The 18,050-nt window shown below is 40.5% G+C and overlaps 1 protein-coding gene and 1 pseudogene across 6 annotated transcripts in view; both read right to left on the reverse strand.

The window, feature by feature from the left end:
• MAGI1 (membrane associated guanylate kinase, WW and PDZ domain containing 1) overlaps window positions 1-18,050 on the reverse strand; it is a 900,270-nt gene that overhangs the window by 418,794 nt on the left and 463,426 nt on the right. The gene's annotated exons all lie outside the window — the stretch shown is intronic.
• LOC102816330 lies at window positions 8,490-15,698 on the reverse strand (annotated as a pseudogene).

The following is an 18,050-nucleotide window of genomic DNA, read 5'->3' on the forward strand; positions in this document are numbered from 1 at the left end:
TATTAATCCAGTGACAAACCAGGTGGAAACTAAGCTCCACCATTTACTAGTTCTGTGCCCCTGGGCAAGTTACTTCATATCTCTCTAAACTCAGTTTTCCCTTCATTAAAACAGAGACATTAACGAGATGCCTTGCAGGGTTTTGGGGAGGAATAATTAAATGCAGCCATTTAATGTGCCAAGAAGAATGCATGGCACATAATACATTTTCAATAAGCATTAGGTGTTATGATTCATTATCATCACACTGCATGACTTTTAGTGATGATACAACAGGATGGGACAAAGCTGAAAACAGTAAATAAATAGCTTCCAAAATAGACAGCGACAACAAGCGATTTGGCACCCTCAAGGTATTTAATACAAGTCTTTTGATTTATTATATTGAATTGAAAAATGTGAATGTGGTTTTGTGTATAGCCCTCTACAGTTCCTGTTTTTCTGCATCTACATTGTTTCTGTTGTTCAGCACTGTGGAGTTGGTTCTGATCCTATAAACCCTGTATACAGATTCCAAGGCTGTAATCTTTGCGGGAGGAGAAAGTTTTATTTTTCTCCCATGGATTGGCCAGATTTGAACTGGATTGAAACTGCTGACTTTGTGGTTAGCATCCCATTGAGTAACCCTTTTGTTGTTGTTGTGAAGTGCCGTCAAGTCGATTCCAACCCATAGCGACCCTGTATGGGTTTCCAAGGAGCAGCTGGTGAGCTTGAACCACCGACCTTGAAGTTTAAATGACTTTGCAGCCTGACGCAGTAGCCCACTGTGCCACACCAGGACTCCTGAGTAACCCTAACCCTTGCTAAATATTAGAAGTACCTGGGAGAGATTTTTTAAAAAGTAAGATTAAAACTGCATATACCTGGCTCTACCAGTGATAGAGAAATCAGAATTTCTAGAGGAACAGTCTGGGAGAATCTAATAGTGCCGTTGTATGCAACCAATTAGTTATGCCATCGCTGGAAAGTTTCTTGTCCTCTGTGTGCCTCAATTAACAAATGGAGTGGGCAGAGCCAAATGACATGTCAGACTTTCCCACAGCTAATAGTCCAATGCTGGGAGAAATCTCCTAGCTAACCAGAGCTTCAGTCCCAGACATCCTCGCCTCCCATACTGCACGAAATGATTCAAAGCTCCAAAAGGGGAAATTTTGCACAATTCCACGCTTACAACTGTGAGGAATCAGACCACAGACAGACTCCTTTAATAGAAATAGAAGGGGGCTTCAAACAGTTCATGGGGAAAATGGAACAAGTCAAGTCTGACTCATCGTGATCCAGTAGGACAGGATAGAACTGTGCCCAGAGTTTTTCTGAAGCTGTAACATCTTACAGAAGCAGATTGTCTCAGCTTTCTCCCTCTGGTGAGTGTAAACCGCTGAACTTTAGATTAGCAGGAGCACCAAAACACTATGCCACCAGGGTTCTGTCAAGAAATATCAGGTGCCACCAAATCAATTGACCAGAAACTGATCTCAAAGCACACTCTATCAGACATAAGCTCTTTCCAGCATTATTGTTGTTGCTAAGTGCCGTCCAGTCGGTTTCGACCCATAGTGACCCTGAACAGGGTTTCCGAGGCTGTAAATCTTTACGGGAGCAGATCGCCTCATCTTTCTCCCGCGGTGCAACTGGTAGTTTCGAACTGCAGACCTTGCGGTTTGCAGCCCGATTCGTAACCACTATGCTACCAGAGCTCCTTGGTGGTAAAGAAATTGCAGGCCCATCTTATCTTATTGCGCTTCCTTTGATTGTATTTTACAAATTGTACCTTTTTACTAATTGGAAAATTTGTGGCCACCCTTCATTGAGCAAGTCTATTGATGCCATTTTTCCAGCAGACATTTTATGTCTTTTTGTCACATTTTGGTAATTCCCACAGTATTTCATACTTTTTTCATAATTCTACTGCATACATTCTAGTGCACATTCGAGTGCAGTGTCAACATTTGTATGTACCAGGAAACAAAAATATTCATGTGAATCACTTTATGAGATATTTGCTTTATTTTGGTGGTCTGAAACCAAACCCGCAATATTCCCAGGGCATGCCTGTAATCATTTCTCAGTGAGGATAGAATATGGAGAGTGCAAATCAGTTCATCTTAAATGAGGCCATCAGGCAATGACCAAGGATAATAAATTGCTCACTTTTATTTTGGTTTCTCAATTTAAATGCTGAGTAGGTTCTTCAGAGATGAATGTTAAAGAATCTTTGTTCCAAAAAAACCCAAAACCAAACCAAAAGAGCATCCCACAAATGACCACTTCCGCCATCTATTGGTCAAAGGCAGAGTTGCCACACTTTTGCTCTGGAGTATACATTTCCTTGTTCACATGCATTCAAGTTCCTTAATTGAAGTTTTATGTACAGTGGAGAATCTTTATACTGTTCTATATGTAGTGAAAATGTTCTTAAACATTTCTCCTAATGTACTCCTTACGTCACCAGATAGTGAATGAAGTACCACTAGCAATCTAGAGATAAAGCTTAAAACTGCTGACCTCTCATATTTTATCTTAAAATTTCATATGAAATTTGTGCTACACGTCAGAGCAAACCAAGTCAGTATTTATGTACAAATGTTTAAGAAAATCTATTGTTCCACTGCTTCCTAATATTTACATCAAATTGATGATTCATTTCAGTATAACACATCCTGGTTTCATACAGCATATGCATTCATGGACAACCTCTAGACATATGCTTGCCCAGTATGAGAACAAGTATACTCAAGCTTACCCCTTCTGTGGCCTGCTATGTGCTCTTGCTGAGCCTCCATTTCCTTATCTTGGATAAAGGTTTTGGGTGGACCCTCTATGGGTGCTCTTAGCTCCAGGGCTCTATTAAACAATGAACATTTGGATCTTTTTCTACTGGTGAGCCCTGATACACATTCCTATAAGAACGCAGATAGGTCTCTGGTGATACAATAGTGCATAATTGTTATCAGGACTGCTTGTGAGGATTGGAAATGTAAAGGTAGATGTTTTGTAGCAAGGAGGGGAGTGATTAACTTTGCAGTTTAGGAGCGGAGGTCCCTGGGACCATATCAAGGGATAAGAGCAGAGAGCAGGACCCTACCCAGAGAAGCAGTGATGCCTGAGATGGAGGCAGAGACGATGACGTAGAGAGATGGAGCGGCTGGGGACTCTAGACCCAGAAAGGGAGAGGGGCTGTGTGATGACGACTGGGGCAGACTTGCAGGGTATACCTTTTGGTTGGCTGATGATGCATGAAGGGGATTGTAACCATGGTAATGAAACGATATATGATAGGATGAATGTAAAACTAATGTTCTCCCATGTAAACTATCACATAATTCACAATAAAATATTTTTTAAAAAAGAAAGAATGTGAGTATGCAAAAAAGGTATCTATATATATATATTTTTTTTTTTGGTAATACACAAGGGTATGGAGTTCTGGCCTGGTGCTGTAGGATAAGCACTGGTCTACAAAGTTGGTTTGAACCACAAGCTTGGCAGTTCAAACCCACTAGCTGTATACAGGGTTGCCATGACTCAGAACCAACTCAATGGCATTTAATAACAACAATAACAACATAACGGTAAGTAAAAAAATATTGCTACAAAATGATAGAATCCTTTACTAACAAAAATATCAAAATGTAAAGTGACTGCTTCTTGACATCTCTTCCATCTAGGCCTATGCATTTCTGAAGTCAGTGTGTCCATCTCTCTAACCTTTCCCCCAAAGGAGCTCTGGCAGCGTAGCTGGTTACAAGCCGAGCTGCTAACCTCAAAGTCAGCAGTTCAAAACTACCAGCTGTTCCGCCGGAGAAAGAGGAGGCTTTCTGCTCCCATAAAGATTTACGGCCTGGGAAACCCTGTGCAAGGTCACTATGAGTTGGAACCAACTCCACAGCACACCACCACTACCACAACCCTTCCCCCCAAGGCATCCTGTGCTCTTTGATTTAACACCATGTCAAAATGGAAGTTTGGGCATTCTTGAGGGACTCAAAGAGTGTTCCTTTAAACGTTCTTTGAATTTGGGGACTAAAAAGAAGTTTGAAGGGGTGAGATATGGGGCTGTAGGATGGATGAGGTGAGATTTCCCAAAGAAATTCCTTCAGGTCAGCCCTTGCTACCATCAAAGAATAAGCAGGTGCATTCTATGTCTCATCATAAGTTTCCAGGACTTTTCTCACCAATGCAGTTTTTAATTTAAGTCAGATGGCCTCTGTGATCTTCTGTGTCCACTGAATTGACCTCTCTGCCTTGAATTTAACCGGCTGAGCAGAGCCCTTTGGAAGTCACGTGACTAACACACCTCCATCACTGAGAGAACTTGTCTGTAGTCAATCAGCGACAACAGACACCTGTTTAAACAGGTTGTGATTGTAATAAACTCCTCTGAGTGCATGAACTGGAATCCTAGTAATACTTTTTGACTTCCCTCATATAATACTCAAATAATAAACATTGTGAATAGACATTTCCTATTTCACCTGTAGTTCTAAAAGCTTATGTATTCAAGTTAGAAAAAAAAAAATTCTATTTTTATTAGTATAAAAGAATCCAAAATGGGGAAATGCCTTACATCAGGGCATTTGTACGCAGACTCCTGGAGCCAACCACACAACCTGCTATATATTTCAGCTCCTGGAATGCCTCCCAGTCACATCAGTAGTCCAAATTTGTTATACTACAAAAGCTTCACGTGATTAATCAGCTGGAAATCAAATATTAAAATTGAGGATTAATCTCGTCAGTGCAGCTCAACAGATGCATTTAGTGTTAATAAATAAACTTCTAACTTCCTGCAGACACTGCCAAGTGCATTCCCAATTTGATTTTGCTCCTGGTTTGTGATAGAGAGAAGCAGGAAGAGTTCCATTGATATTTTAGGGCTGCACAACCCAAGTATTCAAGCAGCTGGCTCTACTGTATCTCACAAGATAAAAGAATCCAAAATCAGAGGTGAGAGCCTGATGCTGTCTGATCTCCCTAACAAATCTTCCAATATGTCTTTGGTCACAATCACAGTGTGTGGGCACTGAGATTCACAAGGCTAAATAAAAACAAAATTACGATGTTCATTTACATGTGTGAGAGAAGGACGGATGAAAACTCCACATGTTTGGAGTTCGGAGTACAATTTTCAAATAGCAGCATATGAACCTTAAGAACAGAATGCCTGTGGCCTCTAAACTTCAAGAAAAGTTGAAGACGTTTTCTTAAACTAAACCAATTAGAAGAGTTGTAGTCATAAATCTGAAAGTAGTTTCTGTCAATGTGTGAACAGCCATTTCAAAAGATGGGTGGAGAAGTGTGAGGAAAATTACTACTTAAGAGGTTTCTTAGTAGTAGTATATTAAAGAACATACATTGTTGTTGTTAAGTGCCGTGGAGTCGGTTCCGACTCATAGCGACCTTGCACAGGGTTTCCGAGGCTGTAAATCTTTATGGGAGCAGAATGCCTCATCTTTCTCCCGCGGAACCGCTGGTAGTTTTGAACTGCTGACCTTGCGGTGCACAGCTCGATTCGTAACCACTACGCTACCAGAGCTCCTTAAAGAACATACATAAAAGTTGCTTATTAAATGACTTGTAAAAAAATAACACAAAGAGAAACTCAAGTGAGCTCCTACAAAACATGGTAGCACATTAAATTTAACAGTATGTTAAAAATAAAAAGTTCCCAGTGACCAAGTAGCGCTTAATCATACAATTCAAGAAGCACACAAGATAAAATCTGTGAAGGCAGTTCATTCCAGTGGTTGTTGTTAAGTGACAAACAGTTGACTCAGACTAATAGAGGCCCTGAACAGGGTTTCCCAAGGCTTTAAATCTTTTAGGGAGCAGAAAGCCTCATCTTTCTCCCACAGAGTGGTTGGAGGACTCAAACCTTGGATCTTGTAGTTCAAAGTTCAGCGCTTATCTTATGGAGTCATTGTACTCTCATTACAATAGTGGTGTTGTTGTCATGTGCCCTCAAGTAGTTTCTGATTCATAGTGGGTGACCCTGTATAGGGTTCTTGAGTTTGAACCACTGACCTTGCAGTTCAAACTGACCTTGCCAATTGAGTGCTTATCCTACAGCAACAGACTAGGACTCCATTACAATGGTTGTTGTTTTCGTTAAGTGCAGTAGAGTTGGTTCAGACTCATACAGATCCTGTATAAGGTTTCCTAGGAGCAGCTGGTGGATTTGAACCAGTGACCTTGGGGTTCAAATCAGCTTTGTGTGCTGCCACAAATCAGTACTGAAAAAACTATGGAATATATTTCTACTCAGATTCATATGGGATTATCATGAGTCAGGATCAACTTTGAAGGCAACCATTTTTTTTAAATTTTGATTTTTGTTTTGTAGCTCTGGTAATGTAGTGGTTACAAATCGGGCTGCTAACGCTAACCTCAGGGTCAGCAGTTTGAAACTACCAACTGTTTCACGGGACAAAAAATGAGGCTTTCTGCTCCCGTAAAGATTTCCAGCCTTGGAAACCCTCTACAGGGTCGCTACGAGTAGGAACCAACTCCACAACATATAACAACAACAACATCAAAGTTGATCCTGACTTGTAATGATTCGTATGTATCAGAGGAGAACTGTGTTCAAAAGTACACCACCAAGCTTTTCTACCAAAGTGCTTCAGAGTAGACTCTATACACTCACTTTTTAGTTAGCCACACACATTAACCATTTGCACCAACCAGGAACTCCAGAGCATCATACACACCTCCAACTTCTAAATTGCATCTGCATAAGGTGAACTACAAACATAACCAAATAAAACAACAACAATAACAAAACAGAGAACAAGTATCTTTGATACAAGATGGTTCTAGTACTAGAAAGGAATATGGCTGAGCTGAAAAATGCTAGAGTAGAAATGGGACAACTTAATAGATTTTCACAGGAAATTAAAGCAGTCCTCAATATTCACTTAGTTTGATGACCTTAAACATTAATAACCTCTGCATATCAAGACTTCAAAGGAGAAGACAACATAGTTGTCTCAGCATACAATGTAAAAGAATTTCAAGAAATTGACTACATATTCTTGGCAAGTTGTTAGTAAAGCACAAGAATGTCTGTAGTATTATTTTTAACAGTAAAAGTGTGAAACAATCCAAACGTACATCTGTATGACTATAGTTACAAAACTATTGTGTATCCATTCAGAGAAAATTCTACATAGTAATTACAAAGTATAAGACTTATACAATTACACACGATGACAATGTAAGATACAAACTAATTTACAAAGTAGAAATTATAACACTACTTTAATAAAAGTCATGGCTTGTGCGCACACACACACACACACACACACACACACACACTTCTTTCCTTTTACGTAAAAAAAGCATGAAAAGACATACATCAAACCGTTAACAGTGGTTAGTTCTAGGGAAAGAAACAGGAGAAGGGCTTTCATATTTTCCTTTCTTATAAATTTCTAAGATTTCACATTTTAAAAATAACTATGAATTACTTATATAAGTAAAAGGGAAAAAGAAAAGAAAAACCTAGAAGGAGAAAACAAACAAACAAACAAAGAGAACTGAAATCATCCCAGAAAAGCCATCTAGGAAAGGCTATGCCCAACATTTTTGTCCAAGGAGATAGTTCTTTTTATTAAGACTCTGGGAAGGAAAAAGTAGAGTTCTTGGATAAACTAGCGATTGTTACACAACCTAAAACAATGAAAATAATCCTTCTTTTATCTATCCCTCTTCGTATTCTCAGCTCACAGCCCAATCCTTTTGTTCTTTCCTGAGGAGCTAAAGAAAACAGATGGTCACACCATCCTTTGAGTTTGTCAATGGATCACACAAAACCAAGTGTTTTTCAGGAGGGACAATGCTGTGTACGACAATACAAAATGACACATCCCAGTTTGCTCCTCAAAGACAAACACACCAGACTTCATTACTAATGAGAGATTCAAAGTGAATTTGCCAGATGTATTTAATTTATTTCAACCATTAGTTATCCAATGTGACCCATGTACTTGCTACTTTATTATGAGCTACAGAGGTCCATTAATAAACTTAAAATGTCATGGGGGAAGACACATGGTAAGAAAGAGATACATATTTCAGGAGAGCATAAGATTAACTAGGATCGTGCACTCGTATATGATTAACATTATTATAGAAGTCCTAATAAGATCTTTAGAGTTGACACTAAGCTAAACAATGTGAGGAAGAAATGTTTGTGACATTTATCGGGTGCTTATTGTTTGCAACAGAGGTCAGATGAACTTTGGAAAGAAAAACACCCAAGGTCACAACAAGAGCATGCCAGCAAGGTGGACGCAAAAAGATTTCAGAAAGAGGCTTCCACAGGCACTAAAGCATCCAATGATGACAGATGGATAAACTAATCCAGTTGCTAATGACTATACTCTGATTTACAGCAACTCCATGTACATCAGAATGCTTCACAGGGTTTTCTTTTTTGTTTATTTGTTACGAATCGGTCCTTTACGAAAAGTTTTCTTTTGTAGCTCTTAACCAGCTGGGCATTCCACAAACCACTATTGATGTCCTCTATGATAATTTAAGGGCAGCTGCTATCACTGTTGGAGCACCCCGGAGTGGCAATGCCCAGGAGATCTTTAACAGCTCCAGAAAGCTCTGTGGCAAAAGGCCAGAGTCACATCTCACGGGCAATACTGGTAATCTCATCTAAAGTAATGTCTCCAATGTGTTTCATATTTTTCTGCTTCTTTGTGTCTCCGGGTGGTGCTTTGAAAGCGCTGATGATCAGCGCAGAGGCAGAAGGCACAATCACAATCTGGACCTGTCTGTTCGGAATGGTTAGTTTTACAGTAATCCTTAACCCCTTCCAGTCACCCAGTTGCCTTGGCAATGTCATCATCAACCTTTTTTGGAGATAAATCCAGGAGGCCAGAGCAGATGTAGCCACTTCCCCAATGCAGCATCTCAGGCACATGACTCTGATCTCACTGTGGTTGAACTTGGTGACACAGTAGAGCCGGCTGGTGTCAGATAATCCCAGATGCGGGATAACCAAAGAAAATTGAACCCATGCCTCCTCCGAGCCAAAAGAAAGTCAGTAAGATTTTCAATGCTGATTTTTCAGAAGTACACCACTAACCCTTTCTTCCAAGGCTACTCTGGGTGAACTAGAACCCCCAAATGTGAGGTGAGCATTTTCATGAACCATCAAGGAACTCCAGGGTTAACAGTTATTGTTGTATGCTGAATTGATTCCAGTTCATGGTTGTTGATGTTGCTGTTAAATGCTGTCAAGTCAGTTCTGACTCTTCGTGTCCTGGTATAAGGTTTCTGAGGAGTGGCTGGTGAATCTTAACCATCAGCCTTGAAGTTCAAACCAACCTCTTGGTCCAGTGCATTATCCCACAGAACCACACCAAGACTGGTTCATGGTGGGAGTCCAAGTACATTAAAGAAGCCTTGGCCTAGCTTACTGACAAATTGGCAAAGTTTCAATCTCAAGGACAAAGGGGATGTTAGTGTAACTGACAAAACTGTAAAGAAAATTCTGGATTTACTAAAAGCTTCTGAGCAGCTATCCAAGGTGCAACTATTGGTCTCTCCTGGACAAAAGAAAGATGAGTAATAAACTCCAAAGACACATGGAAATAATTAGCCAAATGTACTAATGGACCATGGAAACATCCATCTGCATGACCTTGAAGCTAGAAGTAGATGAAGTCCAGCTACCAATACCAATTGCTCTAAATGGGATCACACAAGAAGATCCTGGATAGCATGCAAGGAAAATGTGGAACAAAACTAAAAATTATTAGGAAAAGAAAAGAAAAAAAAAGACCAGGTGTACTGGTCAGATAGACTCTGGTGGAACTACTGAGATGAGGGTCCTTTGTCACCTTTCAGGTCTGGAACTGAACTCCCCTCCCCCTCCACTCCTCATGGCTCAATTTTCAGTCAATAAAACACACAAGTCAATAAGGGGAGCAATAACACTTGGGAGGTATGCACACCTTGGAATCATCAACTACTGACATCAAAAAGGTGGCATTTAACAAAGGACAAATTTCAGATGACATAGGGGAGAAGAAGGAATGGAGAACGCACGCAAAGGAAGGAAGAAGGATTAGTGATGTCTCATTGTGGGGACTGCAATCCGTGAGATCATTTTTATGAATTAGTGAACGGAAAACTAATCTGCTTTGTAAACCGTCACCTAATTCATAATTAAGAAAAGAAAAGAAGAAGAAAAATGTTGGAATTAAACACTGATTAAGCTATTGTAGAAAAATGCATGTCAGTCCATGGAAACAGGAAAGCAATATAAAGACTATTATCGGATCCAGATTTATCATTTACAAGAAATCTTTACTTTTGTTCCCATATTTTTTTTTCTTTATTGTTTTACACCTGACAGTTTTCTGAAATAAGCATGAACATTTGATAGCAACCCCTCCACTTTCTTCTACTCTCTTGTACCTATTCCAACAGGTAAAGCTCCTCATATGTGAAGCAATTCGCTTCTGCCATTTGGTCCTATGCCTTAAATAAAGATTAAAATTCACCATTATATTGATCAGGGATAGGTTATGGGTATTTCATTCCTATTAAAAAAAAAAAGAAGTGCTACTTATACTGTAAACTGATACAACTTGTTGCATTTTTCATAAGTAAATACTTTGTAGACTAAGAAATTAAATTGAACTCGCTTGCTAACAAAAATAAATGTATTACTTGAGATCAAGTAAAATACATAATAAAACATTATTATACCCTTCTAACACTAAGACTCAATGGGAATACATGCTGTGATTGGTGACCACGTTCGTCAGCAATAATGGGAAGTGAGGGAAAAACAGCAATGAAGCTGCGAGCTAAGCCCTATAACGTTCAATAGACTCCTGTGAACCCGGGTGGAGACCTGGTTGGCCAGCAGTGTGGCAAGTCCAGGGTACTCTTGGACCCAGAGTCAGTGACATAGCCACAGAGGATTAGAGTGGAGAGTGAAGCATCCAGCTGATAAAAAGAGAGGACGTATGCATAAGTACAACCATACTTGCAAGATAAAACCCATTTGACCTGGCTTCAAGGCCTGGATGATCAGAGTTCAACTAGAAGAAGAAAGACGAGGGAAAAAAAGAGTAATCTGATACAATATGACAAACTTGACCTACATCTATGGATGCAATAGCTCAAAAGAGGGAATAAATCTTCACAGCAAGGATCATTCCCACCCCTCCACACATGGAGAGGACAGGGATGGGCAACTTGGACATTGACTACCTAGAATTGGGGTGGGGGGGGGGAGTGCTACAGAGTCAAGAAGTGACTGGCTTACAAGCTTTCAAGAGGGAACCTAGATCCAGAGGGAGTAGAGCAAGGTAGAATCTCCACTGAGTAGTATCCAATCTGTCTAGGTGCGGCAGATGAAAGGAGATGCTGATAGGTCTCTTGTATTATAATAGTGAATAATTGTTATCAGGACTGCTTGTGAGCACTGGAAATGTAAAGGTAGACATTTTGTGGCAAAGGGAGGGGAGTGATTAACTTTGCAGTCCAGCAGCGGAGGTCCCTGGGACCATCAAGGGAGAAGAGTGGAGAACGGAACCCTACCCAGAGAAGCAGTGACACCAGAGATGAAGGCAGAAACAATGACATGGAGAGATGGAGTGGCTGGGTACTTTGGACCCAGGGAGAAGGAGAGGGGTTGTGTGCTGATGACCGGGGGACAGGCTTGTGGGGTATACCCTTTGGTTGATGGATGATACAGGGAGGGGTATGTAACCATGGCAAGCAAATGATAAACAATGGATCAATGTGAAGATAATGTCCTCACATGTACACTATCACATAATTCAAAATAAAGCATTAATAAAAATAAAGTGAAGGGGGAGGGGGTGGCTACAAAGGCACGAAGTGACTGGCTTATAAGTTTTCAAGAGGGAGTTTAGTTTCAGAGTGTGTGGTTTGTGGGGGCAGGGAAGAACAGAATCCTCACTGAATAGTTATTGTCTTGTCTAGATGGATCTGGTAAAAGGAGACGGGGATATGGTTCTTATGAGTCAACAGTTAGTAATTGTTATCATTACTAATTGTAATTGTCACACCTGTAAAGGTAGAAGTTTTGTAACAAAAAGGGGGGGAGCAGTTAATCTTATATTCCAGAAACAGAGAACCCTAGGACCATCAAGGGAGAAGAGCATGAGCGGAATGTGCACCAGAGATGGAGACAGAGATGAGGATATAGAGAGAACAGATGAGGGCTCCAGACTCGTGGAAAGAGAAAGGTTGTGTACTGGCAGCCAGGAGGCAGGCTTGTAGAATGTGTCCTTCAGTTGTTTGAATGATTACATATTCCTGAGGGTTTTTTTGTATACAAAAACAACCAGAGGCAATAGAATCAAATACTGTTGAATGATGATGCATGGAAGAGACTGTAACCATTGCAATAAAATGATGAGTGTAAGAAAACAAAACAAGCCCACCCCACCCCCCACTATTATAACATACATGATCAGTTTGAACCACAAGGTTGGTGGTTAAAACTCACCAGGCACTCCTCAGAAAGCCTAGAAAGGTCCTTATGAGTCAGAACCTACTCGATGAAACTAGACAATGACAACAACAACAACATAACATACATGGAGTCCTGGTGTGGTGCTGTAGGATAAGTTCTCGATCACAAGGTCAATTTGAACCCGCAACGTCAATGATCGAAACTCACTAGCTGATTCTCAGAAACCCTATACAGGGACCCTATGAGAGTTCTGGTGTGGCGCTGTGGGTTAATGCACCAGACTGCAAAGCCATTTGAACTGCAAGGTCAGCGGTTCAAGCTCACCAGCTGCTCCTTGGAAACCCTATACAGGGTTGCTATGGGTCAGAATCGACTCGATGGCACCTAACACCCACAACATGAGTCTGTACTGGCACTTAACAACAACAACAACATAAAATACATTATAAAGCATTACATATGCATGCACATCAGGAGATCTATGGGAAACATATAGGTGTTGTTGGGGTGCTTGTTAAATAGAGGGGGAAAGTCAAGGGAATACAGAGTTGGCATTTCCCATGCCCACGCTATGTTCCTGCACATTATAAATAGTATGGGAAGAACATTCACATTACGCTATACTTTCCTTACTAAACACTCTACGCCACTGCCATTAAGTCAGTTCTTACTTGTAGCAACCCTACAGAACACAGTAGAACTACTACCTAGGGTTTCCAAGACTGCAAATCTGTAGAATTTTATGAAAGCAGACTGCCACATCATTCTGCCAGCAGAGCAGCTGGTAAATTTGAAACACCAACCTTGCAGTTAAGAATCCAGTGCTTACACCACAGTGCCACTACAATGCCTTTTATTAAACACAGGACGTCTTTTTTTTTTTTTTTTTTGGCTTATCAGCACTGTTATTTTATATTTTGGTTATCTTGTTATACTCATACTTTTTGAACAAGAAAATTGTCAGTTGGTGTAACTCAACAGGTTCCAGACAATCAGCAGTATTCCACACATATTCTGTGAATTTTGACACACTCTTGTTTTTGTTGTTGTTAAGTGCTGTCGAGTTGATTCCGACCCATGGAAACATTGTATAAGATTTCCAAGGAGCAGCTGGTGAGCTTGAACCACCAAAATTGCAGTTCAAACAACTTTGCAGTCTGACATATGAGCCCACAGCACCACACCAACAACACTGTATAGGGTTTCCAAGGAGCAGCTGGTGAGTTTGAACCATTGACCTTGCAGTTCAAACAGCTTTGCAGTCTGGCACATTAACCCCCCAGCACCACACCAGGACTCCTGGAGACTGTCTTACTTATTTCAATGTACCCATTTTCATTCTAAGATAGTTATTTTCTACCTTCATTGACAGCCAGATGAATAATTAAAAATCTTCCAACCTTCCAACCTGAATTATGAGCCTAAACACTGACAAAAATTCTTTTAAAATAAAACAAAATTATATATATATATACATAAATACATATATATATATTGGTGTTCCACTTGTTTTACTTTTACTGTTGCTTGATTTCTCATCAGCCAAGCATATCTTTGGACTAAGAAAGCAATTTTCCTCTAGAGTGCTAAGTTTTTCCACAGCAAAGGTTTTTGTGTATCTGCCTGCATCCCTTATGTCAAAAACATGTGAGTGTTTTACATTCAACTGTCAAATACTGTGGACCTTCATTGAGTTTGATATATGAATTACACAGAATGAGCCAAGTCTTCAAACTCAGCACTTGGCCTTTACTCATCTAAAGACTATGGCAATAAGAACTATAGTTGTATCCTTGGAGATTCTTTGCTAATGTTACCATTTTATTCACACCATTTCCATAGTCTCTTAAAAGCCTTCCCTGGAAGCGTTGTAAAGCCCATGAAGAAGGGAAACCAAGTTCAAAGCATAGGAAAAATAGAGAGGGAGCTTCCTAGGGAAGGTGCAACAGGGCACTTGATCTGGTGACTCAAAACCCATAACTGGACAATCTCTGCAGGCTGGAACAGCAGTTCCCCAAACCCAGTGTCTGGACACATGAGTCAGAAGACTGTCAAAAGAAATTACTAATAATCAAGTACCCAGGTATGGACACTGTTTTCTACTTTTCCTATAAAGAAGAATGATTTTAGGAGCTTTTATTTCTTTTAAAATAGTTACTCTATGTAACTTACTTTCTAGAGTACATTATGTAAATGATAAACGTACGAATTTATCACCAGAGTAGCTAATGCGATGCTCAGCCTTATCTGGATGGAACCAACACCAACAAACTCTTCCTAACAGCAGCTTTAAAATCTCAACTACACAATTTCGTTTTTCCTTCTAAAATGACATTTTTAAAGCTATTTAAATTGCTAGTGTCCTTATTTAAGGAGCTCTGGTAGCGTAGTGGTTACGAATCGGGCTGTGAGCCGCAAGGTCAGCAGTTCGAAACTACCAGCTGTTCCGCGGGAGAAAGATGAGGGGGTCTGTCCCTGTAAAGAATTACAGCCTTGGAAACCCTGTACAGGGTCGCTATGAGTATGAGCCGACTCCACGCACATAACAACAACAATTGTCCTTATTTAAGGATCCCTGGCAGCGTAGTGGATTACAAACTGAGCTGATAGCTTGCAAGGTCAGTAGTTTGAATCTACTCTGAGGAAGAAAGTTAAGGCTTTCTACTCCTTTAAAGATGTATCGCCTCGGAAACCCTATGAAGGGTCGCTATGAGTCGGAGTTGACTCCATGGCACATCCCCACCAGTATCTTTATTTAACAACACTGATAAAATCTCCACACTGAAAAAGGAGAGAAATTTTGCTCTTGGGTATGAGTTTTCATGATATCTATCTACCATAGAGGCAGAAGAAGACCCCAACTGCAGGGCTAGCCCCCCAGAGCAGGAGAGAAGCATTTAAGCAATTCTCTCCTTTCTCCCACTTTCACTCTACTCTCAGAAAGAACATTACCATGGCTAGCCAGCAAAAGGGAAGACTGATTTTGTTATTTGCCATTGACTCAGCCCTTGACCCATGGCAGCCCCACGTCTCACAGAGTATAATGGCTCCTCAGGTTTTCTTGGCTGTAATCTTTATGGAATCAGTTTGCCTTGCCTTTCTTCTGTGGACCCACTGAATGATTTTGAACCACCAACCTTAAGGTTAACAGCTGATTACAAATCACTTGTACCACCCAGGCTCCAAAGAAAGGTTTAGTGGCTTCCAACATGTAGGACTTCATTGTGGTTGTATGCATGGGAATCTCTCAAATCTGTCTAGCTGCTAAGAAGAGGCTGGCTTAGATTATGGCAAGGCTAACACAGCTCCAAGACAAGGGCATGCGCAGTAACCGTCAACTTTTGGGTTATACTTTCTTCCTCTTAATGAGGATCCATCCCTCTAGCAAAGTGGGTTATGAGCTGGGCTGTTAACTGCAAGATCACCAGTTCAAATCAGCCATCTGCTCCAGGAGAGAAAGATGAGCCTGGGAAACCCTATACAGGGTTGATATGAGTCAGAACCGACTTGACAGAACACAGTAACTACCACCACCTCTTAATGACAGACAAAGTGACAAGACAGAGAGAGCCCTGAAGCGGAAGGTAAACTGGCCAATTCTCCCCTTGATCCACCAGCCTTGTCTTTTCTATGTATGAAGTTATCATGACTCCTCAATTAGCATTCTATGAGACTAGGTCTTTTGCAGCTCACATTTCTTTCTCTTTTACAATTTCTATTGTTGCATAAAACTAGGTACAACACCTGTGCAGGCAAAGGCTCTGGATTTCCATGCACCCTATCCAGCTCAGCAAAGGCATGCCAGTGGACAGCACTTGGGAAGTTCTTCTCCAAGCACTAAGACATGGTCATACCCTGTCATTTATTTCCTCCTTTTGACTTGTCTCTGCTTTGGCTGTGCTAAGAATAAGGTGAACATATTCTTTATCATTCAAACAGAGATACCCTTAAGAGTAAAAGGAGGCACCTTTTTTTTTCACATACAAAATATTTTATTGTTCACATTACAGCAACTAGCATGAACAACTGTTTTCATCAGCCTTCCTGATCTCTCAAGTACATGGGGAATGATGTGGACTACCTATATTGAATTACAGGAGACGAACACCATGGTTGGGGAATCCATCTCTATTATAGCAATCAGGAAGCATGCTGTTATTATCGTTAGGTGCCACTGACTCAGTTCCAATCTACAGCAACACTATACACAAGAGACCTGTGCCAGCCTCACAATTGTTGTCGGGCATGAGTTCGTTGTTATTGCCTCTGCATTGATCCATCTCATCAGAGTTCTTCCTTTTTTTTCTCTGACCATCCACTTTTTCAAACACGATGTCCTTCTTCAGGGACTGATCCCTCAGGACAACATGTTCGAAGAGACGACGCTTTTATATCTGTTCTTCTAAGGAGCACTCTGGCCTTACATCTTCCAAGATATATTTATTTGTTCCTATGTAAGTCCATTGTACTTTCAATATTCTTCTCCAACACCATAACTGAAATTTGTCAATTCTTCTATGGTCTTCCTTATTCACTGTCTAATGTCCATGTTCACATGAAGTGACTAAAAATACCTGTTAATGAACTTCAAAATTTTACTTGTATGTGATATAAAGGATATTGATTTATGTTTTCTGTATTCTGTTGGAGTAACTTTCTTTGAAATGGGCACAAAAATGAATCTTTTCCACTGGGTTGGCCAGGTAACTGTACTCCAAATTTCTTGGCACAGACAAGTGAGGCCTCAAGCACTACATCAGTTTGTTCAAATATTTCAGTTTGTATATAATCAATTCCTGGAGTATTGACTTTTGCCAATTCCTTCAGTGCAGCTTAAAATACTTTCTTCAACACCATCAGTTCTTCATCATAACGGTACCTCTTGAAATGACTGAACATTGGTCAATTCATTTTGGGAACAGTGACTCTGGTTATTCCTTCCATCTTCTTCTTCTTCTTTTTTTTAATGTTTTATTGTGAATTACGTGATAGTTTATATGGGAGAACATTAGTTATACATTCATCCTATCATATATCATTTCATTGCCATGGTTACAATCTCCTCCATGCATCATAAACCAACCAAAGAGTATACCCTTCAAGCCAGCCCCCTGGTCATCAGCAAACAGCCCCTCTCCCTCTCTGGGTCTAAAGTCCCCAGTTGTTCCGTCTCTGGCATCACTGCTTCTCTGGGTAGGGTCTTGCTCTCCGCTGCTGTCGTCCCTTGATGGTCCCAGGGACCTCTGCTCCTAGATTGCAAAGTTAATCACTCCCCTCCTTGCTACAAAATGTCTACCTTTACATTTCCAACCCTCACAAGCAGTCCTGATAACAATTATTCACTACTGTATCACAAGAGACCTATCTGCAAGTCCTTTCATCAGCCCCACCTAGACAGATTGGATACTACTCAGTTGAAATTCTACCTTCCTCCACACCCTCTAGATCTAGGTTCCCTCTTGAAGGCTTGTAAGTCAATCACTTCTTGCCTTTGTAGCCCCCACATTTTGGGTAGCCACTGTCCAGTGTCTATTCTGTATGTGGAGGGGGTTGGAATGATATTCACTGTAAAGAT

The sequence above is a fragment of the Chrysochloris asiatica genome, unplaced genomic scaffold, assembly GCF_000296735.1.
Source record: "Chrysochloris asiatica unplaced genomic scaffold, ChrAsi1.0 scaffold00046, whole genome shotgun sequence".
NCBI classification, from domain to species: domain Eukaryota; kingdom Metazoa; phylum Chordata; class Mammalia; order Afrosoricida; family Chrysochloridae; genus Chrysochloris; species Chrysochloris asiatica.